The sequence below is a fragment of the Dromiciops gliroides genome, chromosome 2 (genome assembly GCF_019393635.1).
Source record: "Dromiciops gliroides isolate mDroGli1 chromosome 2, mDroGli1.pri, whole genome shotgun sequence".
Taxonomy (NCBI): domain Eukaryota; kingdom Metazoa; phylum Chordata; class Mammalia; order Microbiotheria; family Microbiotheriidae; genus Dromiciops; species Dromiciops gliroides.
Window position 1 is genome coordinate 17,516,119 of NC_057862.1, and position 25,990 is coordinate 17,542,108.

The 25,990-nt window shown below is 35.2% G+C and overlaps 1 protein-coding gene and 1 pseudogene across 1 annotated transcript in view; one reads left to right on the forward strand and one right to left on the reverse strand.

Moving 5' to 3' along the window:
- Window positions 1–25,990, reverse strand: part of PCDH15 (protocadherin related 15) — a 2,141,593-nt gene that overhangs the window by 1,690,434 nt on the left and 425,169 nt on the right. The window lies entirely within an intron of this gene.
- Window positions 13,904–14,531, forward strand: LOC122740330 (annotated as a pseudogene).

The following is a 25,990-nucleotide window of genomic DNA, read 5'->3' on the forward strand; positions in this document are numbered from 1 at the left end:
GGCAGAAGCAGGGAAAAAAGGGGGCATGAAAAAGAAGGCCAGCTGATAAAAGGTAGGACAGATTGAGGCAGCCAGTGGTAAGAAGCAAAACACTGGTAAAGAAGAATTGGATGAAAAAGGGAAAAAAGAGTACAAAGGGGAAAAGAAGATGGAGGGAAATTAACAGTTAATAATCTTAACTGTGAATGTGAATGGGATGAACTCTCCCATAAAATAGAAGCAGATAGCAGAGTGGCTTAAAAATCAGAATTCTACAATGTCTTGTTTATAAGAAACACATTTGAAGCAGAGAGATACACACAGAGTAAAGGTAAAAGGTTGAAGCAAAATATATTATGACAGCTGAAGTAAAAAAAAAAAAAAGTAGGGGTAGCTTATCTCAGACAAGGCAAAAGCAAAAAGAGATCTAATTAAAAGAGATACAGGAGGAAACTACATCTTGCTAAAAGGTATGATAGAAAATGAAGCAATATCATTACTAAACATATATGCACCAAGTGGTAGAGCATCTGAACTCTTAGGGGAGAAGTGAAATGAATTATGAGAGGAAATAGACAGCAAAACCATACCAGTGGGGGATCTGAAACTTCCCCTCTCAGAATTAGATAAATCTAACCACAAAATAAATAAGAAATAAGTTAAAGAGGTGAAAAGAATATTAGAAAAGTTAGATATGATAGATATCTGGAGAAAACTGAAAAGGGATACAAAGGTATATACCTTTTTCTCAGCATTTCATGGCACATACTCAAGAATTGACCATGTATTAGGGCCCAAAAACCTTATAGTCAAATGTAGAAACATCCTACTCAGATCATGATGCAATAAAAATTACATGTAATAAAGAGTCATGGAAAGGTAGACTGAAAATTAATTCAAAACTAAACAATCTTATCCTGAAGAATGAGTGGGTCAGACAACAAATAATAGAAACAATCAATAACTTCATCCAAGAGAATGACAATTAGGAGACAAGATAATAAAACCTATGGGATGGAGCCAAAGCAGTACTTAGGGAAAATTTTTTATCTCTAAATGCTTACTTGAATAAAAAGAGAAAGAGGAGATCAATGAATTGGGCATACAACTAAAAAAGCTAGAAAAAGAACAAATTAAAAATCCCCAACTAAATAATAAATTAGAAATCCTGAAAACCAAAGGAGAAATTAATAACATTGAAAGAATGAAAACTATTATAGAATTAATCAATAAAACTAAGAGCTGGTTTTATGAAAAACCAATAAAATAGATACACCTTTGTTTAATTTGATTAAAAAAAAAGAAGACAACCAAATTACCAGCATCAAAAATGAAAGGGGTGATTTCACCACCCATGAAGTGGAAATTAAAGCAATAATTAATAGCTATTTTGCCCAACTGTATGCCAAAAAATTTGACAATATAAATGAAATGGATGAATATATTTTTAACAAATATGAATTGCCCTGGTTAACTGAAGCGGAAATAAAATCCTTAAATAGGTCCATTTGAGGAAAAACAAAACAAAACAACAAAAAATCCCCAGAAATTGAACAAGCCATTCATGAACTCCCTAAGAAAAAAAATCTCCTGGGCTAGATGGGTTTACAAGTGAATTCTACCAAACATTTAAAAAACAATTCCAATACTATACAAACTATTTGCAAAAATAGGTGAAGAAGGACTTCTGCCATGTTCCTTTTATGACACAAATATGGTGTTGCTACCTAAACCAGGCAGAGCCAAAACAGAGAAAGAAAATTACAGAAAAATTTCCCTAATGAATATCAATGCAAAAATCTTAAATAAAATATTAGCAAGGAGATTGCAGCAAGTGATCACCAGGTAGTATTTATACGAGGAATGCAAGGCTCGTTCAACATTAGAAAAACTATTAATATAACCAACCACATCAATAACAAAACTAACCAAAATCCTATGATTGTCTCAATAGGTGCAGAGAAAGCATTTGACAAAATACACCACTCATTCCTATTAAAAAGACTAGAGAGCCTAGGAATAGGTGGAGCTTTCCTTAAAATAATAAGCAGTATCTACCTTAAACCATCAGCAAACATTATATGTAATAGGGGTAAGTTAGAGGCCTTCCCAATAAGATCAGAGGTGAAACAGGGATGTCCATTATCACCTCTATTATTTAATATTGTACAAGACATTTTAATTATAACAATAAGAGAAGAAAAAGGAATTAAAGGAATTACAATAGGCAAGGGGGAAATATTTTCATTCTTTGCAGATGATATGATGGTATGCTTAGAGAATCCTAAAGAATAAACTGCTTGAAACAATTAATTTTAGAAAAGTTGGAGGATATAAAATAAACCCACGTAAATCATAAGCATTTCTACACATGACCAACAAAGCTCAGCAGTAAGAGATAGGAAGAGAAGTTCCATTTAAAGTAACAGTAGGCAATATAAAATACTTGGGAGTCTACCTGCCAAGACAAACCCAGGCACTCTATGAAAACAGTTACAAAACACTTTTCACATAAAATCAGATCTATGTAATTGGAAAAAATATAAATTGCTCATGGATAGGCTAAGCTAACATAATAAAAATGACAATTCTACCTAAATTAATTTACCTCTTCAGTGCCATACCAATCAGAGTACCAAAAATTATTTTATAGAGTTAGAAAAAATAATAACAAAATTCATCTGGGAAAACAAAAAGTCAAGAATATAAAGGGAACTAATGAAAAATACACAGGTAAGTTGGCTAGCCATACCAAATTTGAAGCTATACTATAAAGTGGCAGTCATCAAAACTATTTGGCACTGGTTAAAAATAGAGTGGTGGATCAATGGAATAGCTTAGGCACAGGTGACGCAGTAGTAAATGCCTATAGTAATCTACTCTTTGACGAACGCAAAGACTCCAGCTTCTGGGATAGGAACTCAGTATTTGACAAAAACTGCTGGGAAAACTGGAAGATAGTATGGCAGAAATTAGGCATAGACCAACATCTTACACCTTATACTAAAATAAGGTCAAAATGGGATCAAGATCAAGGGTGATACCATAGATAAATTAGGAGAGGATGGAATAGTGTACCTCTCAGATCTATGGAGAGGAAAACAATGTATGTCCAAACAAGAGATAGAGAATATTATGAAATGCAAGATGGAATAATTTGATTACATTAAATTAAAAAGTTTTTGCACAAACAGTAGCAATGCAGTAAAAATTAGAAGGGAGTCAGAAAACTAGGAAAGGAAACAATTTTTACAGCCAGCATTTCTTATGAAGGCCTCATTTCTAAAATATATTGGGAACTAAATCAAATTGATAAGAATCCAAGTCATTCTCCAGTTGAGAAATGGACAAAGGATATGAACAGGCAGTTTTCAGATGAAGAAGTCAAAGCTATCTCTTGCCATATGAAAAAAATGCTCTAAATCACTATTGATTAGAGAGATGGAAATTAAAACAACTCTGAGATACCACCTGACACCTATCAGATTGGCTAATATGACAAAAAAGGAAAATAATAAAGTTTGGAGAAGCTGTGAAAAAATTGGAACACTAATGGAGCTGTGAACTGATTCAATCATTCTGGAGAGAAATTTGGAACTATGCCCAAAGGGCTATTGGCCTGTTCATACCCTTTGACCCAGTTTTACCACTGCTAGGTCTGTATCCCAAGAAGACCACATAAAAGGGAAAAGGACCCATAAGTACAAAAATATTTATAGCACCCCTCTTTGTGGTGGCTAAGAATTGGAAATCAAGGGAATACCTGTCAATAGGGGAATGGCTAAGCAAGTTGTGGTATATGAATGTAATGGCATACTATTGTGCTATAAGAAAAGATGAGCAGGAGGAGTTCAGAGAAAACTGGAAGGATTTACATGAACTGATGCTGAATGAAAGGAGCAGAAATAGGAAAACATTGTATACAGTAACAACAATATCGTGTGATGAACAATGGGTATAGACTTGGTTCCTCTCAGCAGTGCAACAATCCAAAACAGCTTCAAAGAACTCATGATAGAACATTTTCTCAACATCCAGAAAAAATAACTATGAATTATGAATACAGATTGAACCATACTTCTTCTACTTTTGGACTATTTTTGTTTTCCTTCTTTTTTGAGGTTCTTCCCTTGTGCTCTGATTCTTCTTTCACAAGATGACTAATGTAGAAATATGTTTAATATGAATGTACATATACAACCTATCTCAGACTGTTTTCTGTCTTTGGGAGGAGGGAGAGAAGGGAAAGGGTGGGAGAAAAAAATTTTGAACTAAAAATCCTGTGAAAACAAATGTTGAAAACTATCCTTATATGTAACTGGAAAATAATAAAATCCTTTAAAAAAAGAAAACAGTGAGGTCATCTGCTAAAAATTCTTTTTTTTCTCTTCCTCCTCATATCCCTTCTCTGTCACCTTCCTCCCCTATTTATTATGTCAGCTCTTTAACACATTAAGATATGGCTCATCTCTTTTCCAAGACAAAGCCTTGATCTCATCTCTTCTCATCTTCTTAAACTGATTGTCTGATTTGTAATCTACACTTTCAAACATTCTAACACACTCATGTTTTCCCAACAACAAAAGCAAAATCTTTCTTCATTGCTTGCCATACTATGTCTCTCTTCCCCTACTTTGCTAAAATCTTTAAGGACTCCATTTAAACCACATGCATCTACTTCGTCCCCTCTCCTAAAACTTATTTTTCTTTTCTACATTTCTAGGTTTCCATGACTCTCTTCTCTCTTAATTCTTCTAATAATGGCAAGCCTGTTCCTTCTCTGGTCCCTTTGGTGGGTCTTCATCTGCATCATTTTTGCTGACAGTGGGGGTTCCCCAAGACTCTGCTATTGGGATTCTTATTTTATATTATTTCGATCAGTGATTTCAGCTGTTCCCATGGTTTCAGTTACCATATTTTTAGAGAAGAGTCTCATTTCTATTTGACCAGCCCTAACATTTGTCTCGACTTTGAGACTTGCTGCCTGACTACTTATCATATAGCTCTAAGTACATTGTCATCATTGTTGTCATTGTCGTCATCATCATCATCACCACCACCACCACAGACAATATTTATATAGGGATTACTACTATGCATTAGACACTGTGTTAATGATTAATAATTATTATCTCATTTGGTCCTCACAACAACCCTGAGAGGTTGGTGCTATTGTTTTCCACATTTTATAGAATAGGGAACTGAGGCAATCAGAGCTTAAGTGACTTGTCTAGAGTAAAATAGTTACCAAGTATGTAAGGCCGAATTTGAACTCAGGTCTTCTTGACTCTAGTCCCGGTGCTGTATTCAATGCATCACCTACCTGTCTCATAGACATGGTAAACTAAATATATTCAAACTAAACCCATTATCTTTCCCCCACCCCCATCACTCCAGTCTTCTAGACTTTCTTGTTACGGTCAAGGGTACCACAAAATTGATTCTTGTAAAGCATAAATCTAACCATAATCCTTTCCAGTCATCAATAAACTCCACTGATTCACTGTTACCCCCACCTCACATAAAATGTAAATCTACTATTTAGGTCTCAAAGTCCTTCATAACCTTGACCCTTTTTATGTTTTCGGTCTTCTTGCTTCTCTATCATCTTCACACACTCTGTGATGCAATGCCATGGGCCTTATTGTTTCTCAAAAAATAATACTCCATCTCCCAATCCCAAGCATTTTCACTGATTTGAACATTGGAAGTAAAATGGGTTACCTCAGGAGGGAGTAGCATCATGCTTTTCAAGTAGAAACTAGATGAGAAATTCTTAGGTCTATTGTAGAGGAGTTTTATGTCCAAGTATACAATGGATAAGATGGCCTTTGTTGCCCCATTGTATCTCCAAGATTCTGTGATTCCAGTCATTTAATCCTTGTATCTTTATTCATGTTCATGGTTAGTCACCAACTTGAAAGAAGAATAGCTATAGACCCTTTGTTCTTTTCAGGGTCTATTAGAAACATCCAATTGTTGTATCCCAGAATGCTTTATTTTCTAGGGCTCTCTGCTAAAGTACCATCTGCTTCTTTCCAGGAATAAAAGCTGTGGATTGATTTCTGCCCTGCAGTGTAACCCAGGAAGCCAAAACAAGCCTGAACTTCACTACAATAACACACCTGGGAGCACAGTGTCCTTTGAAAACCACTTATAAGAAAGAAAAAATAAAAAAAAAAACAGCAACAAGGAATACCTACAATATCTTTTTGGTAGGAAGGAGGGAATAGGTAACAAGTGGAAGTCAGCTTCTTTCCATTATAAAATTTTGTGATATAGAAAATTATCTGCATTTTTCCTTTTCAAGGATTAAAAATGTGGGTATGAAGTAAGTGGTGTTTCATGCATTTCAACAAATATTTATAAAGTGATAACTTTTGTCAGTGACACGAGGAAGAGTGGAGAGAGTGCAAGCCTTTAACTGATGAAGATTTGGGTTAAAGTTCTCCATTTCATGATACAAACTACATGATCGTGGGCAAGTAGGTAAGTTCCGCATTACCAAGAAACTCTCTAATATTAAGTTACAATAGAGTTGGGGCTCAGTAACCATAGAGAGAATTTACATACCCATGGAATTTCAGAACTAGATTTATTGTTTTGTATAAGATCAGGTCTATATAAAAATAGGAGGAGGAGGAGGAAAAAGAGAAGGAAGAAGAGGAAGAAGAGGAAGAAGAGGAGGAAGAAGAAGAAGAAGAAGACAACATTTCATTGTATTCTTCCAAACTATTTACTTTCTACAAAGACCTTTTTCTCTCCCCCTGTTACAACCTTGATATTATTCTGGCCTCTTTGTTCTACTTTTGACTTGCTTATCTGGTCTCACCCCCGCCCCACCCCCACTGACTATTCATATATTCACCATCTCACATTCTGCCCACATTACTTCACAATTAGACTATTATAGTAGCCACTTAGGTCATTGCAAAGGTCTCCTCATGATTTTCCCCTGTCTTCTTTCTTCCCATTCCCTCTCTTTTTTTTTCATTCCCTTTCATCCTTTATATAGGTGTCAACATTATTTTCCTTAACCAAACATCTGGCCTTGTCATTCCCTTCCTTAGTAAACTCAGCATCTCCCTATTTCCTCTGGCATAGAATATAAATTTCTCCACTTGACTTTAAACATTCTTTTTAATCTGACCAAACCTCACCTTTCAGACACAGTCTACAAACTCTCCTTCCCATACTTTATCATTCAAATAAATTGGCTTTCTTACTGAATGATCCTTGTAAGTCATCTCATAACCCATCTCAATAAAGTTATAATGACTTCTTTTTTTTCTTGGGGGGGGCGGGGCAATGAAGGTTAAGTGACTTGTCCAGGGTCACACAACTAGTAAGTATTGTGTCTGGTGTTGGATTTGAACTCAGGTCCTTCTGAATCCATGGCCACCTACCTACCCCCTATACTGACTTTTCTTTTGCTTCCTTTATATTTTATTTTCCATATTACAAATTTTTTACATCTTTCAAAACTCAGTTTACTTTCTATCTGCAATATGATTAACTTATACCACAAAAGCAATTCCCTCCCTTCCAAAATTGCCTTGTATTTGTTTTACATTTGTTGTATAGATACTTTTTTTTTAATGTATGAGGTATTTTATTTTTTCTGTTACATGTAAAGATAGTTCTCAACTTTTGTTTATACATGCTTTACAATTTCAGATTTTTCTCCCTCCCTCCCCTCCCTCCCCCCTCCCCTAGACAGCAGGTAATCTGATATAGGTTATATCTATATATCTCTGTATAGATACTTTTTAACAAGTGTACATTGTCTTGCCCAAGAAAAGGTACCCTATTGGAGAAAAGAGCCTGATCCAATTTTGCCTTTGAAATCTCACATTCTATTCAGTGCCTGCCATATAATGGACCATTGCTAAAAATGTGCTGATTGCCTGAGAATTTCCAAATTTCTTTACACATTTTGTCACATCTGAACTCCTCAATAGTAACATGACATAGGTACTGACATATAGGCACAATATTATTATCTCAATTTTTTAGATGAGAAAATTGAGGCTGAGAGTTTAAAGGATTTTCTCATGATAATAAAGCTGGAAAAAGCTAGAGAAAAATTTTTATTTCAGTCCTTCCTCACTTCAGGTTCAACAAGTTTGGGAAGGATAACAGAAAAGGGAAATACCAAGCTAGTTTTGTTTTTGTTTTGTTTTTTATTTTGTTTTTTGGGTTTTTTTTCAGGGCAATGGGGATTAAGTGACTTGACCAGGGTGACACAGCTAGTAAGTGTCAAGTGTCTGAGGCCAGATTTGAACTCAGTTACCCCTGAATCCAGGGCTGGTGCTTTATCCACTGCACCACCTAGCTGCCCCCCAAGCTAGTTTTAATTGTAAATTTGAAGAGAGATAGATCTCTTTTAGTTTGTGGAGGGGCAGTGGTTAATATCAACGAGACATTGACATAGTTACATTCCCCACAGCTGTTTTGTCTGGCAGATTCACTAGTATATTCTATCAAAAACTGATTTAAGGTCAATGATACTTAAAGCCCCACTAGCTCCATATTAAACATGGGCTTCTTCCCATAGCTTAAGAGAAAAGACTCCTTGAGGTTTGGACAGAATGGTGGTGGATGTATCCTTTACTGTTTTGGTACCAACCCCTGGAACATTGACTCATGTAAATATTTCAAAGATTTAACATTTCAGTGGAAGTGGGAGATGAAACCCTTTCACTACATCACAGAAATTCACCTAAAATATGTGAGAAAGCAAGTCTTAGGAAACTATTGAAATTCAATGAGGTTAAGTCATTTATTCATAGAAATACTGCTTGCAAGCTTTGGAGAGGAATTAATCTTCCTAAATCTCTCCAATATTGTACAGTGCCTTTCAATTAAAGTTTGAGAAATATATGCTGTATTGATTTGACCCTTATTGAACCAAAGAGAGAATCCACCAGAAAATTCAGGTTTAGTTCCTATCAAAAAGCCTATCTAGAATCACAAATATTTACTGAAACCTATTATAAAATTTGAGAGTGTGACATAAAGGAGAGAGATGTGACTGTGAAGTCATTAAGGTGTGGTTTCAAGTTCTACTTTTAAGGTATGCCAACCTTGTGACCCTAGGTAAACCAGTTAATATATCATCCCATGCAGTTGTCTATAAATTACAGAAAAAGTGGGACTGAGAAAGGCAGAGGGAAGGAAAAGAGAGAAAGAAAAGACAGAAAGACAGAGACAGAGACAGAGACAGAGACAGAGAGAGAAGTAAGATCATTGTTACTTGGGAAATTTATTTCTTTAGTGGAGTCCTTGAAAAATAATTGCTGTAGAAAAAAAAAAGTACTGACCAGAAGGTAATAATTGTAATATTAATGACAATGTTCACCTACCATGTTAATGTCTAATCAGTTAAAGGCCATTTGCAACTGATTAGACCCATACTGATGTACAGTGACTTTCAAAGATTCATGTTTGTCTTAGTTTTCTATAACATTTAAAGTAGGCAAATAGCATTATTACTGTGATAAGGTAATAGATACATAAATGTTAATCATGGTACATTTGTTCCCCAAGTACTACTTAATGGGATAAATCATAAGTTAACAGAATCACAAATCTGTACCCTTTTCCTGATCCTTCTTTTTTAATTAAATACTGTCTTTTGCATATAAAATATCATTTTAGTATTTTTGTATTTTTTTTTACCTTGCAAGCTTGACAAAAGTTATACTAAATTTTCTTCCCTGAATAACACAGGTCTCACTTTCAACCTGAGGTACATCATTCATATTTGACATGTCACAATGTGTTCCATAATTCACAGAGAAGGAAATTTCTTACTTTGACTCTTGCAATGGCACTTAATGAATTGAGATTTTAAATACCTACCATGTCCCAGTCACTGAATTAATGTAGTAAGTGATGGAGATCCAAAGGAAAGAATGAGAGAGAGAGAGAGACTGAGACAGAGACATGAAAGAGATCAAATAGCTTACAATCTAATGGGAAGAACATGCAAATAATTTTCTACAGACACACAAAAGATACAGAATTATTTGGAAATAGCAAATGGTCAAAGTATATGAACAGATAGTTTTCCACTGAAGAAATTAAAAAGTCACATAAAAAACTTTAAATAATTATCGATTAGAAAAATACAGATAAAAACAATCTTGAGATATCATTTTACACCTACCAGGCTGGCTAAAATGATAGCAGGGGAAAATGACAAATGTTGGAGATGATGTGGAAGAATTGGGATGCCATTTCATTATTGGTGAAATTTTGAACTGATCCAACCATTTTGGAAAGCAATCTGAAAATATACCCAAGAAGTTATTCAACTCCATATACCCACTGATCCAGCAATACCACTACTTGTTCTATTTCCAAAGATGAATATGGGGAAAAAAGGAAAAGAACCTATATATTCTAAGACATTTATAGTAGCTCTCTTCACGGTATCAAAGAACCAGAAATTAAAAACAAATTTAAAAAAAGAACTAGAAATTGCAGAGATGTCCATCAACTGGGGAATTGCTGAACAAGTTATGGTATATGAGTGTGAAGGAATATTAGTGTGATATTAGTAATGATGAGTAGTGCGATTCGTGAAAAAAGGCAAGGGAGAATTTGTATGAACTGACACAAAGTGAAGAGAGCAGACAAGAACATTGTACATAGTAACAACAATATCATACAATGATGAATATGAATGACAGCTATTCTCAGAAATACAATTATCTGAGAAAATTCCAAAAGATTCATGATGAAAAATGTTCAGAAAAAGAACTAATGGTGTTTGATTGCAGATTGAAGCATACAATTTCACTTTTTCTATGTTTAGTGTTTTTGTTTTGAGTTATCTTTTTTTTGTTTTTTTTTTTGTTTTTGCAGGGCAATGAGGGTTAAGTGACTTGCCCACAGTCACACAAGCTAGTAAGTGTCAAGTGTCTGAGGCCATATTTGAACTCAGGCACTCCTGAATGCAGGGCCGATGCTTTATTCACTGCACCACCTACCTGCCTCCTAGGGATCTTTTTGTTTTTTGAACAGAATGACAAATGAAGACCATGGAAATATATTTTGCATAATTGTACATGTATAATCCATATCAAATTTCATACTATCTCTGGGAAGGAAGAGGTGAGAGAGGAAGGCAGAGAATTTTTAACTCAACATTTTGAAAAAAATGTTAAAAATTGTTTTATATGCTATTTCAAAAATATTTTGTAAAGAAAGCACAAACAAAAAGAAGCAAGAGGGAATTATACAGTAATAGCAATATTTTATGATGATCAACTATGAATGACTTAGTTATTCTCAGCAATAAAATGATCCAAGACAATTCTTAAGGACTCTAATGAAAATTGCTACTTACTACCAGAGTAAGAAGTGTTGAAGTCTAAATGCAGATCAAAGTTTTTTTTTTTAATTTTCTTTATTTTTCTTATGGGGGGGGGTGTCTGTTTTCTTTCACAACATGACTAATATGGAAATATATTTTTCATGACTGAATATGTATAACCTATATCAAAATTTTTGTCCTATCAATGAGCAGAAAGAAGGGAAAGAGATTTTAGAATTCAAAAATTAAAAAAAGAATATTAATTCTTTATATGTAATTGGAAAATAAAGCATTAAATATCTCAAAAATTATATAAAAATTGGGAGAGTCCAGGGCTATCAAATTCTCATATTTCCCTAAGGACCATGGCTTTTATAATTGGTTTTTAAATATGTTCACTTGTTATCACTTCTGAAAACCATTCTTGGTGTTAAAACTTCACATGTATACAGTCCTCCAAGATACAGAAGGTCATTCTTTATTTGCTTACACACAAATACAGTTGATCATATCAAATATATATTTTTATAAGTAAAATGTTATCTCAGTAAATCAGCAGGATATCTTGAGCCCCAGTGTGGTGGAGTAGGTGAACAGCAACACCAGGACTCCCCACATGCCTCAGCACAGCCAGGAGAACCAGGGGACTCCAGCCATAAGAAGAGCCAGGTGATTCAGCATAGCCATGGATGAACAGACCTTTACAAGCTTCAGGCTAGCCCTGAGCAAACAGGCAACCTCCAGCAGCCAGACATCCAGGTACTTTAAGATAGTCATGTACAAACAGGTAGCCTAGAGCTGCCAGACCACCAATCTTCAGTGTAACCCCATGAAAATGCATAAATACCCCCACCAGCCTCAATACACACCAAACCTGAGGGTCCCCTATGGGCTTCAAAGCAACACTGGTCTAGCACCAGGTAAATAGCCAGGGTTTGTAGCCCCTGGCACAGAAAGTCTGAGAGAATGCTTTTTCCACCCTGGAAACAGAGCTCAAATTTAAAAGAAAGGAAAAGGACCATAGAAGATGAGCAAATAAAGAACAACCAAAAGAAAAATCAGGCCATAGAAAATTATTATCATGAAAGTGAAAATCAAGACAAACTCAGAAGGTGACTACAATATCAAAACACCTATGTGAAAGACCCCAAAGAAAAAAAGAGAAAGTGTATTCAAGCTCAGAAAGAAGTCATGGAAGAGATAAAAAAGGAGCTCAAAATCATATAAGAGAGGTAGAATGGGAAAATAATTGAGAGTGATGCAAGAGTATTATGAAAAAAGAATCAACATCTTGGAAAAAGAAAACAACTGCTTAAAAAGTAGAATTTGCCAAATGGAAAAGGAAGTACAAAAGCTAACTCAAGAAAACAATTCCTTCCAAGTTAGAATTGGACAAGTGGAAACTAATGAGTCTATGAAATATCAAGAATCAATCAAACTCCAAAGAATGAAAAAAATAGGAGAAAATATAAAATATGTCACTGGTAAAACAACTGACCTGGAAAATAGACCCAGGAGAGACAATTTCAGAAAAATTAAACTACCTGAAAGCCATAATCAAAATAAAAACTTTGACATCATTTTTCACAAAATTATAAAGTAAAATTGCTCTGATATCCTGGAACCAGAAAGTAAAATAGGTAATGAAAGAATCCACTTATCACCTCAGGAAGGAGACCCCAAAATAAAAACGATAAGGAACCTTATAGCTAAATTATAGAAATATCAGATCAAGGAAAACAAACAAAACCTGCAAGTGGCCATAGAGGAACAGTTCATATGCTGGGAAACCACAATTAGTGTTACACAAGTCTTAGCAGCTGCAACATTAAGGATCATGTCATGAAACATGATATTCCAGAAGGTAAAGGAGCTAGGACTACAATCAAGAATCAGCTATCAGGGTGATCCAGGTGGCACAGTGGATAGAGCACCGGCCCTGGAGTCGGGAGTACCTGAGTTCAAATATGGCCTCAGACACTTAACACTTACCAGCTGTGTGACTTAACCCCAATTGCCTCACTAAAAAAAAAAAAAAAAGAAAAGAAAAGAAAAGAAAAGAAAAGAAAAGAAAAGAAAAAAGGAAAGAAAAGAAAAAGAAAAAAAAGAATCAACTATCAGCACAAGTCCTCCTGCCCATGAGCATGGAGGGCAGGTGGCTGGTCTTGGAAGAGCACTGGCACAGGCACAGTGGAGGGAGGAGGGGAGGCTGGGCCCTGGAAGCTGGACTCTGCTCTGGGACTGGTTCCTTCACAGCCATTTTCAATCCAACCAAACAGCTGATTGGAGATGACAACCAACCAGGGCTGCAGCAGGGGTCTGACCTTCAAACAAAGATTGTCTATCTCTGAGACCAGTGTTTCTTCCACTAGAATCACACATTTGAAGACAAAGAAGTTTTCTTTGCACTATTTTGCAAACTCTAAAGAGCTAACGGAATCTCAGAAATTATTAAGAAAACAGAAAGGGCAGGTTATTGTGGGATTGAGGTCCTGAAAGAGGAGAAATGTTTGCCTTTTATTCCTCAAAGTGAGCTGCCAACTGTAGCATTTCCAGGTAGGAAGCCCTAGAAGATTGTTCCAGTCACTGTCTAGGTCACAGATGAGATCATTTATGCCTATGTTAAATATGGACAGAGGTTATTCAACCACAGACGCAAAGGAATTAGGAATTTCAATAGACTACATTAGTGGCTACTATGTGATAAAGCCTCATAATGATACAGAAGACAGCATGAATGATTATGAAGACAGAAATGATTCCAAAGAGAGCTTCTGAGAACAAGATTGCCATCTCCCCATCAACAATGTGATGTAGATAATGAAAAATGCTGTATGTTAGACTAGGAAAATTGCTAAGGATGCTAAGGAGTATGTATAAGAGTGTGTGAGTGAATTCATCAGCTTTATCACATCTGAAGTCAGTGAAAAGTGTCACCAGGAAAAGCCGAAGACTATCAATGGAGAGGACATTATCTTTGGGTTTTGACAGTTCCATGGGACCTTTGAAGCTTTACCTTCAGAAATTCAGAGAGGCAATGAAAGGAGAGAACAGGATCAGTGGAGTGGTCAAAACCACAAAGGGATTGAGTGAGGCGCTCAGAAAAGAAGCTTTTACTAATCAATTGCCAGCCAGTTTAATAACCACAGGTGCCCGATAACAGAATGTTATGGTTTATACAACAACATATCAACATAATTCTGGTGTTCAACAGATTCAATTCTCATGATTTCAAGAAAAGTTGGAACTTAGAATCTAAAAAGACAGGAGATTAGTGGATAGGTTGAAAGCAGAGATATTACATACAACACTGTGGGGAAGAGAAATGTTTCTTTGTATATTAAATAGCTGTAATGTAGATTCCCTGATGCATGACTAATTTAGGTGTGCATTCCCACTGGAGAATCTTTTTTTCATGAATGATATCAATGGACAAAAATCAGATTTTAAAGATATTAAAATATTTTTGTTTTGTATAAGTGCTTGTTGCTCTGTATGACTCCTGTATTGTGATTTATTTCTGTCAGAAATTTGTAGACAGTTTCCTATTTTCATGTTGAACCATTTTACTTTTGTATAATTCAAGTAAACAGCCAGATTAATTCATCATCTTTGCCTGTTTAATAAAATATGAGGGGAAAGTTCATTTTGAAGAAAAAAAATGAATCATCTACTCAGAGAAATTAAGCATGATACTTTAAGGTAAAAAAAAAGCAATTCAATAAAAAAAAAGAATTTCAAGGAGGGGAAATTCAAGGGAAAGATATATTGTACCAGGGTTAGAGTGGAGCTAAGTGAAGCTGAGACTACACCAGCATATACCCAACCCCAGCACAGGCACAGCACCGGAGAACCAGACCTTGGGAGCCTCTGAATCAGTTTCATTAGCAGCTGCTTCTGGAACTCAGCCCTACACCGTGAGGGGGTTGAGCAGTTGGCCAGGGGCTCTGAGGAGGGACTCTGTTGTTTTGCTTGTGCTTGCATCTTGGTCATAGTGTTGGGTCATGTTCCCAGGAGGGAGAGGAGTACAAGAACACCAGAGCTTACAGTCACAATGAAGCAGGACTCTGTTCCTCGATTCCAAGGCAGAGCAGCAGGCCTGTGGTTGCTTGCAGACCAGAGCACAGGCCAGGAGAGCAGTGAACATAATACCTCTCCTTAAATCATACCACTTTGGTAGAACTAAGGACTTACAAATTCCTAGAAATATCTCAGAGAACAGCTGCTCAACCCCTCCTGAAGCTTGGGACAGTGTGCCCTCCATCCTGGAAGCAGTGTCCCACTTTAACAAAGACTTAAAAATCAAGAAATAGGCTGGGAAAATGAGAAAACAGGAAAAATGCTGACCCTAGAAAGTTTCTATGGTGAAAAGGAAGATCAAAATATACCCTCAGGAGAAGATAACAAAGTCAAATCTCCTACATCCAAATCTTCTAAGAAAATTATGAGTAGGTCTCAGGCCAGAGAAGGGCTCAAAAAGAACTTTGAAAAAAAAGTAAAAGGGAGAGGAAAAAATGGAAATACAAATGAGAGTGATACAAGATCACCATGAAGAAAAAAAAGTCAACAGTTTGAAAAGCCAAATTGGCCAAATGGAAAAGGAGGTACAAAAGCACTCTGAAGAAAATAATTACTTAAAAATTTGGATGCAGCAACTGGAATGTAATGCCTTTATAAGAAATTGAGAAACAATAAAACAGAACTAGTAGTGATATTGCTAGGTCAAACTTCACCAACAATGCATTAATGTCTCATTTTCTTGTATCCCTACAATATGTCATTTCTCCTCTTCTACACCATTAGCCAATCTAATTGGTATGAGACAGTACCCTAGAAATTTTTTGAATTAAATGTCTCCAATAAGAGTGAGCTATGGCATTTTTATATGCCTAAGGATAGCTTTGACTATTTCACCTGAAAACTGTTCATATCTTTTGATTATTTATGAATTTAGGAATGTCTCTTTTTTTATAAATTTCACTCAGTTCCTTATATGTTTGAGAAATGAGGCCAGTATCAAAGAAATTTGTTTCAATTTTTAATACTATTGTTAACTGTCTTTCCCTTTATCCCATTCTCTTCCTCCAATTTATTCTATTCTCTCTCCTTTCAGTCTGTACCTTCTCAAAAAGTATTTTGCCTCTAAGTATCCCCTTCTCCAATCTTCCCTCCTTTCTATCAACTCCATCCCCTTCTCCTCCTACTTTCCTGTATGCTAAGATATATTATTCTACTCAAATGAATATATAACATTGCCTCTTTGAGCCAATTCTGATGGGAGTTAGATTCACTCACTCTCCCTAACTTCTCCATCTTCTCCACTTTATAAACTTTATCTTGCTTCTTTTATGACAGATAATTTCCCACTTCTACCTCTCCCTTTCTCTTTTTCCCAGTGCATCACTCTCTCACCCCTTAATATTATTTTAGATATCATACCTTCATATTCAACTCAAATCTATGATTTCTGTCTATATATACTCCTTCCAACTGCCCTAATAATGAGGTTCTTATGACTTGCAAGTGTCATCTTCTCATGTAGGAATGCAAATAGTTTAATTTTTTAAAATCCCTTATGACATTATTTTTTCCTTTTAACCTTTTTATGCTTCTCTTGAGTCCTGTATTTGAAAGTTAAATTTTTTTCTTTTTAAAATTTTTCCTACATGTAAAGATAATTTTCAACATTAATTTTTGTAAGATTTTGAGTTAAAGATTTTTCTCCAACCCATCCTTTCCTCTCCCCTCACAAAGCCAGCAAGCAATCAGATATAGGTTATACATTACATTCATGTTAAACATTTCCACATTAGTCATGTTGTGAGAGAAGAATCAGCACAAAAGTAAAAAATATAAGGAAAAAGAAACAATTAAAAAGTATATGATAAAATAGTATGCTTTACTCTGCATTCAGATTCCATAGTCCATTTTTTTTTTCTCCTGCATGTGGAGAACATCTTCTACCATGAGACTTTTGACATTGTCTTTGTTCATTGTATTGCTGAGAAAAGCTAAGTCAATCACACACTATTGTTGATACTGTGTATAAGATTCTCTTGATTCTGTTAATTTCACTCAGCATCAATTTATGTCTTTCTGTGTTTTTCTGAAATCTGCCTATTTATCATTTCTTATAGCACAATAGTATTCTATTACATTTATATACCACAATTTGTTTAGCTATTCCCCAATTGATGGACATCCTCTCAATTCCCAATTCTTTACCAGAAAATCAAATTTTTATTTAGCTCTGGTCTTTTCACCAAAAATGCCTGAAAGTCCTCTTTTTTCATTGAAGGTCCAGTGTACAAAATATGAATCCTTGAAGTATTATACTTAGTTTTGCTAGATAGGTGCTTCCTGGTTGTAATCTCAGTTTCTTTTCCCTCTGGAACATCATATACCAAGTCCTCCACTCCTTTAATTTAGAAGCTGCTAAATCTTGTGTGATCCTTACTGTGACTCCTTGGTACTTGAATTGTTTCTTTTTGGCTGCTTGCAAGATCTTCTCCTTCACCAGGCAGCTCTGGAATTTAGCTATAATATTCCTTGGATTTCTTATTTTGGGATCTCTTTCAGAAGGTGATCAGTGGATTCTTTCCATTTGTATTTTACCTTCTGGTTCTAGCATATCAGAACAATTTTCCCTGACAATTTCATGGAAGATGATGTCTAAGGTATTTTTTTTATCATGATTTTCTTGTAGTCCAATAGTTTTCAAATGACCTGTCCTGGATCTATTTTCCAAGTAATTGAGATATATCAGATTTCATTCCTTTTTTCCCCCATTCTTTGGTTTTGCTTTATTGTTTCTTGACTTCTCATAAAGTCATTAGCTTCCATTTACTCAATTCTATTTTTTGTAAGGAGTTATTCAGAGATTTTGTACCTCCTTTTCCATTTGGCCAATTCGGCTTTTCAAAACATTCTTTTCCTCATTGGCTTTTCTTTCCTCTTTTACCATTTGGCCCACTCTGATTTTCAAGGTGTTATTTACTTTGGCATTTTTCTGTGTGTCATTTTAACAAGCTGTTGAATTTTTTTCCATGATATTCTTGTATCATTCTCGTTTCTCTTTCCATTTTCCCTCTACCTCTTTTACTTTTCTTTTTTTCCAAAATCCTTTTTGAGCACTTCTATGGCCTAAGACGAATTCATATTTTTCTTGGAAGTTTTGGATGTAGGAGCTTTTACTTTTTAATCTTCTCCTGAGGGTGTATTTTGATCTTCCTTGTTACCATAGAAACTTTCTGGGGTCAACATTTTTTTTCTGTTTGCTCATTTTCCCAGCATATTTCTTGATGTTTAACTCTTTTTTTTTGTTTTTTTTTGTTTTTTGTTTTTTTAGTGAGGCAATTGGGGTTAAGCGACTTGCCCAGTGTCACAGAGCTAGTAAGTGTTAAGTGTCTGGGTCTGGATTTGAACTCAGGTACTCCTGACTCCAGGGTCGGTGCTCTATCCACTGTGCCACCTAGCCACCCCTGTTTAACTCTTTGTTAAAGTGGGTCAGTGCTTCCAGGATGGAGGGCACACTGTCCTAAGGTCAGGGGGGGGGGTGAGCAGCTGAGATACTTCTAGGAATTTTTAAGTCCTTTCAAGGTGGTATGATTTAAGGAGAAGTATGTTTACTACTCTCCTGGCCTTTGCTCTGATCTAAAAACAACCACAGGCTTGATTTTCTGCTCTGGAACTATGAACACAGCCACCGTGGAGCAGGATTTGTTCCAGCTCCACTGTGGCTGCAATCTCTTCTGTCCTCCTTGTGTTCCTCCCCAACTTGGGAAGGACTACCCACGACTGTGATTTGGAACTGAGTATGGGCAAAAAAAAAAAAAAAAACAGAGTCCTACTTCAGTGCTAGCAAAGAAATCTCTGTAATCTCTTTCTGGCCAGTTGTTTGACTTGCTTACCATTTGTGGGCTGAATTCCACTGCTGATTCAGGGGCTCCTAGGGCTTGCTCCCCATTTGCTAGGGCTGGGTCTGTGTTAGCAGAACCTGTGCTGGGCTTGACTCCACTCCTGCCCTGTTCAACACACCATTCCTGCCAACCTTCTAAGTTGTCTTTGGCTGGAAAATGATTGTATCCTGTCCTTTTATGGGTTCTTCTGCTACAGGAATTGTGTTATGGCATTATTTGAAGATATTTGGAAGCATCTTGGGGAGATTTCAGACAAAACACTGCCTTCCCTCTGCCATCTTGGCCCTACCTATCCCCTTTGCTTCATTTCATTTCACTACCTTCAAATATACTGTAGATACAACCTCTTCATTGAAGTCTTTCCAATTACTGCAAAAGCACTTCAATTTTGAAATTATTTCTATTTTACTTGAGGCAAAAACATTTGGTACAATGTAACTTTTTTTTGGAAGCAAATAATGACTATGATCCTCTCAGTTATTAGCAATCCCTGCTATTGAAATATTTTTGTATTTTAATACAAATCCATTATATTTACTTGTTTATATATGTGTTGTATCCCTCTATAAGATTTCTTTTCTTTCTTTTTTTTTTTTTTGGTGAAGCAATTGGGGTTAAGTGACTTGCCCAGGGTCACACAGCTAGTAAGTGTTAAGTGTCTGAGGCTGGATTTGAACTCAGGTCCTCCTGAATCCAGGGCCGGTGCTCTATCCACTGTGCCACCTAGCTGCCCCTATAAGATTTCTAAGAGAAGTGATTATTTTGATTTTTTGTCTTCAACCATTAGGACAGTAATTACAGTAAAATGCTGAATAAGTATTTAATTAATTTAATTGAACAAATTTTAATAGTCAAGTGGTAACAATCCTGTGAGATTCATGCTTTGAACACTTTAATATTGCCTGATAATATAGTAAAAAGTTAATATATGAAAAATGAATTGGTACTAATAGCAAAATAGGCATTCAGAAATAGTCATATCACTGGTGATTTTCCAGGCACACCTACATTCTATGAGATAATGATGGAGGAACTATAGAAGCATGTCATTTAAGCAGAAACATATTACATACTACATGTCATTTAATTCTTCACTTCTACTCTCTATAATCCATTTGTATCTCTTGTGGTTGGTAGTTTTTCTCTAATTTTCAGGCTCTTTTAATTTGTAGTTACCCAAGTATGGATCAATGTTTGTACGTGTATCTATACAAATATACTGATACTAACACATATTTACCCACATTCACTAACGAAGTCATTTAATAGTTGTATTATTTATAAACATAAGTTAAAGAGAATGTTTTAGTGCCAAAGAAGATAGTAAAGGTAGTTCATGAACAAGAACTTCTCCTTTATTTTCTTAAAGTATACATGTTTGCATTTGTATATATACTTAACAAGTCTATGCATTATGTGGCTGCACATGTGTGAGCATACAGACACAACAATATCTAAACATATACAAATGCATACAAACTGATGGGATAAACAGGAGATCGCATTATGTCTAAAATAATATACAAAAAAGGGAAGAGAGATTAACATGCAGAAAAGAGGAAGAAAGTGATATATATATATATATATATATATATATATATATATGTATATTTATAGAGAGACAGGTAGAAATAGAGGCAGACAGACAGAGAATCCCACTATGCTCTGCCCCTACAAAACATGATCTTCAGTATGCTCCTCTGTAAAAGGAAGGAGTGAGATTTGTTTAATTCTAAGGACCCTGGAATCTCAAAAATGCAATGCTTCCTTAGATGAGGATGATGATGGTAATTAGAAATTATAAAGACTACTAAAAATTCTAGGTACTTTGAAAAGCACATTAGAAATATTAACTCACTTGATCTTCACAAGAATCTTGGGAGTCTATTATCATTACAATTTTGCAATTAAAGACTGAGACAAGCAGTGGTTAAGTGATTTACCCAAGGTCACACAGCCAATAAATATCTACAGTTGGATTTGAACTCAGGTCTTGTTGACTCCAGGAACAACATTCCATTCTTTGTCCTCTGCATCATTATGTTGAATGACTCTATGAAAGATAGCACATAGATGGATGGATATGATAGGATAGTATAGACAGATATAGATGTGTGTTTGTATGTGTGTATATAAACATAAATATGCTTACATAAATATATAGGTACATATTCTCACACATATGCATGATATATCACATATGTTTTTATATTACATAAAATTATTTATACATATACTGTATACATAAATAACCCTAAGTGGACTCTCTGCATCATGTGTCTTATTCTTTGCACGAGATTGCAAGGATAAATACCCCATATCAAATCTTTTGTGGGGCTTAGTACTTGGTTACTGAGTGTATCAATTTGACAAACCCAAAGATCAAGTACAATGATGAACAAAAAAGAAACTTTATTGATTTTAAGTATTCTTGAAAGGCAAGAAATAGCAGGATTTCCCCATCTCTGTAAAATTGCTTGTGGCTCTTTTCTTCCTCAAACATAGTATTAAAGCAATACTATGCTAAGCTATTTTCAACTTATGAAAAAAAAATATCCAGCTAAGTAGCTCAATGTCAAGAGGCTTATCTGAATGATTTTTACAAACCCAACTGTGCTAAAAATGTTTTGTTTGCCAAAAGAATAGACACATTGTTCTAGTTCAAACCTAAGTTGTTTGAAATGACTTTATAAGGATGAGTGAAGTACAGTATACTCAGGAATAAAGTTGCTATTGGAACCAGACATCAGTTTAATTTAATTTGAAACTAGCCAAATACTAGCAGATGTGATATTTTGCCTTATTGCTCTAGGGCTGGCTTTTGCCTTCTTTTTCACTTTCTCTGGATTTATGAAACAATCATTTCTGAGGCTGAGAAGGTAGATGAGATTTCTGAGATGAGATTTATAGAATAATGGATTGACATTTGGCTTTGGGATTAATAAATCCTGGGATCAGATGCTTACTCTGACATATGCTTACTATGTCACAATTTGCAAGTTACTTGATATCTCAGCCTTCTTAAAACTTGCTAAGATTTAGATATGGAGGAATTGGTCATTTTCATAGAGCACAATTTAAATACTAATACTTCCCTTTGCTGGGGAAAGCACAAATCTAGAGTATAATATGACTTCCCACCCATTCATTCCAGTTACTCTAAGTATAAATAGAATATAATTATTTTTTTAATTATAAAAGTATTTTATTATTTTCCCGTTACATGTAGAGATAGTTATCAACATTTGTTTTTATAAGATTTCTAGTTTCAAATTTTTCTCCCTCCCTCTCCTCCCTTTCCCCCTCCCTCAAACAGAAAGCAATATGATATAGGTTGAATATAATTCTTAATAAGTACTGATACCCATGTATATTAAAAAATATCTTGTTACAAATGTAGGATAACTTTCATTTAGTCCTCGGAATAATTCAGTGAATTACCATGGTACATCCATCCTATTATTTCAAATTTTACAATAGGAAACTGAGTCTCAGAGAAAACACAGGACTTTTTCTAGTCTCCAAGATAATTATTCTTTTGATATGGTAAGAATTTTCATAGCTTGAAGTAATAGGCAGCATTAACTTTACACATATTATCTTATCTCATCCACACAACAACCACGGGAAGTAGATACTATTATTATCATCCCATTTTACAGATGAGGAAACTAAAACAGAAAAGGGGTAGCATAACTATGAAGTGTCTGATGCAGGATAAGAACTCAGGAATTACTGTATTACAGTGTAGCACTCTATACACTACACCACCTAGCTGGGGAATAGCATGTGCACTCAATAGACCCAGGCTGTTATAATACATACACTTCATAATAATTTATATTCAAATGCCTTCCTAATTACATTCCTATGAAAGAGATCATAACCAAAGAATATACTAATTGTTACATAAAAGAATACTGTTATGACTTCAAGTAGTAAACTAGCCTCTCCTTAAAACCTCAAATGATAAGAAATCCACGCTCTTCAGAAGCAGCCTCAGGCATTTGAGGAAATCTCAAAAAATAGGAAGTTTTTTTTTTTCTTTTTCCTTCCATCAGGTCTAACAACTTATCTCTTGGCAACTTCCTCCCATCATTCCTCATTTTGCCCTGTGATATAACATAGAATACATCCAATTCCTCTTCCAAATGGCAGCAGCAGCAAAAATATTTACATATTGCTTACTCTGTGCCAGACATTGTGCTAAGTGCTTTATAATTATTCATTCATTTTATCCTCAAAACAATTTTGCAAGATAGGAGCTGTTATTATCCTCATTTTATAGATGAAAAAAATGGAGGCAAAGATAAGTGAAGTGACTTGCTGAGTGTCACAGAGCTAGAAAGTGTCTGAGGCCACATTTGAACTCAAGTCTTCATGACTCCACGTCCACTGCTCTAGCCATTGTGTCACCTAGATGTTCCATATCAAAAAAATAATCATAAAATCACTTGTTGAAGGAAAAATGATAAAATGTGGGTACTCAGGAGTTGGAGAATAGCTTTTTACATTTTATTGTGGCCTATTATTGAGCTGAAAGACATGTAAAAAGAAGGAGAATCTTTGGGAAAATTCAAGAATTGGTGTAAAGTTAAAAAATCGAGAGAACTATTTATATTAAACAAAGAAATGGGCAAAAAAAGTTGCAGTCAAACACTTGAGAACCAAGATCAGCTCAATGACCAATTAAGACTCCATAAGACTAGTAAGAATCATGATTTTCACTCAAAGAGGTGATGGACTAGCTGTGAAGAATGAGGCATTTTCAGCCAAAGGCAATGTATGAATGTGTTTGTGTGACTGTACTCATTTGTTACAAAAGAGGACTTTTATGTTTTTAGATAATGTTGATATTGATATTAAAAACTGAATCAGTGATTCTTTACTTAAAACAAACAGTAGCAACAGATTTACACATGCATGTGTGGGTATTTATATATGGGTATCCATATAATATCTATATACGTATATGTGAAACTGTTCTTGCTATGTGCAGCATATATAATTATCTATACATGCATATATTTGTTTATGTGTGTATATACCCATATATACATATGTATATATAAACATATGTATGTATATGTACAAACATATATAATTTTCATATATAATTCTTATTTAGAGTGGCTAGAAGAATAGTGTAATGGACCTGAAGTGCGAAAGACTTCAGGCACTAGGTATGAAAACCTGGTTATTTAATTCAATGTCTAAGCCTCAGTTTCTTCTTCAGAAGGTTGTAGCAAAGAACAATTGATATGATATATATCAAGTATAAAACTTGAAACTCTATTAAAGTGTTAGGTAAGCATATTATTTCATTTAAAAAGAGAAAGTGGGGGGGAATGATGGTAGTGATACTACAAAAATGGGAAAAGGACATATCTGGCACTATACCTGTCCTTTTTTATGAGGAAATGTGTGTGTTTGATTATATGCATAAAATTTCTAATACTAAAGATGGAGGCTAAGACAAAAACAATATTGGAAAACAATTTTTATATCTCACTTGAACTTGTTCTCCTAGTTAAAACATGTTCGATGTCTTCAACAGTTCTTTATACAATATAAATTTAAGTACCTTCTTCACCCTGGCTGTCAGGCTCTAGGTGATTTCCATCTTATGCTTCCGAAAATGTGTCCCCCATATCAGTTGTCAGGAGTTCCTCCTGACAAAAGGACTTCTCCAGTTCTAAGCACTATAGATTTCTTAATGCATCTTAGCATCTTGTTAACTTTTGTGTTTACCACATGGAGTCAAACTATACTGAATGAATAATCTATACATAACCCCAGATCATTTAATATTTTAGAGATGACAACCCTGTTGTCTTTTTTGTTTAAGAAATATAATGCCTGGGGGCAGCTATGTAGCACAGTGGATAAAGCACTGGCCTTGGATTCAGGAGGACGTGAGTTCAAATCCAGCCTCAGACATTTGACACATCTTAGCTGTGTGACCCTGGGCAAGTCACTTGACCCTCATTGCCCCACCCCCCACCCCCCCAAAAAAAAGAAAGGAAAGAAAAGAAAAAAAGAAAAAGAAATGTAATGCCTAATATCCCAGCACTGCCAAAAATATAACCCAGTTACATGTTTTACAAAGCCTTCCACATTGTGTTTAACACTGTCTGCCAGGACTCCAGTGGCTCTCCAATCAATTGCACTTATTTATATTTCATTAGCCTGTGGAACAGAAAATGTGAGAAGCTACACATCTTATGTGCAACTAAGATATCTGAACATATTGGCATAGGTGACACTGAGCACTATGGCTCTTTGCAAGGAAAGGGTTCTATGCATTCACACTTTAGTGTGATTTTCTTTGTCATTCTCTTGGGAAAAAAACATAATTGTCAATCTTAGGTTGGTTGCGTATTACATGAGTGAGGTCTGTAAAATCAGAAGAAAATTACCACCATGAAGAGCATGAGTATAAACACTAACCAGGCTAAAAGTGGAAATCAATATTAACAAGGAAATAATAAATGAGTTAGATTCTCTGAAAAGAGGCTCCATAACAGCAAGGGATGTTTCTTTCTTTTGTGATACATTTCTATAATATCTCCTGGTAATGTCAGTTGAACTACTCAGTTGAACTAGTTTCTCAACAATAACTGTGGTTTACCAAAAGAAAGTCTGCTTTTCAAAAGGAAAATTAGTTTCTGGAAGGGACACAATCCCATTTTCTCTAATCATCAGTCCATTTTAACAGACAATTATCACGATCCTGCTTCATGAATTTCACTGTGGGAGTTAGCCAGGT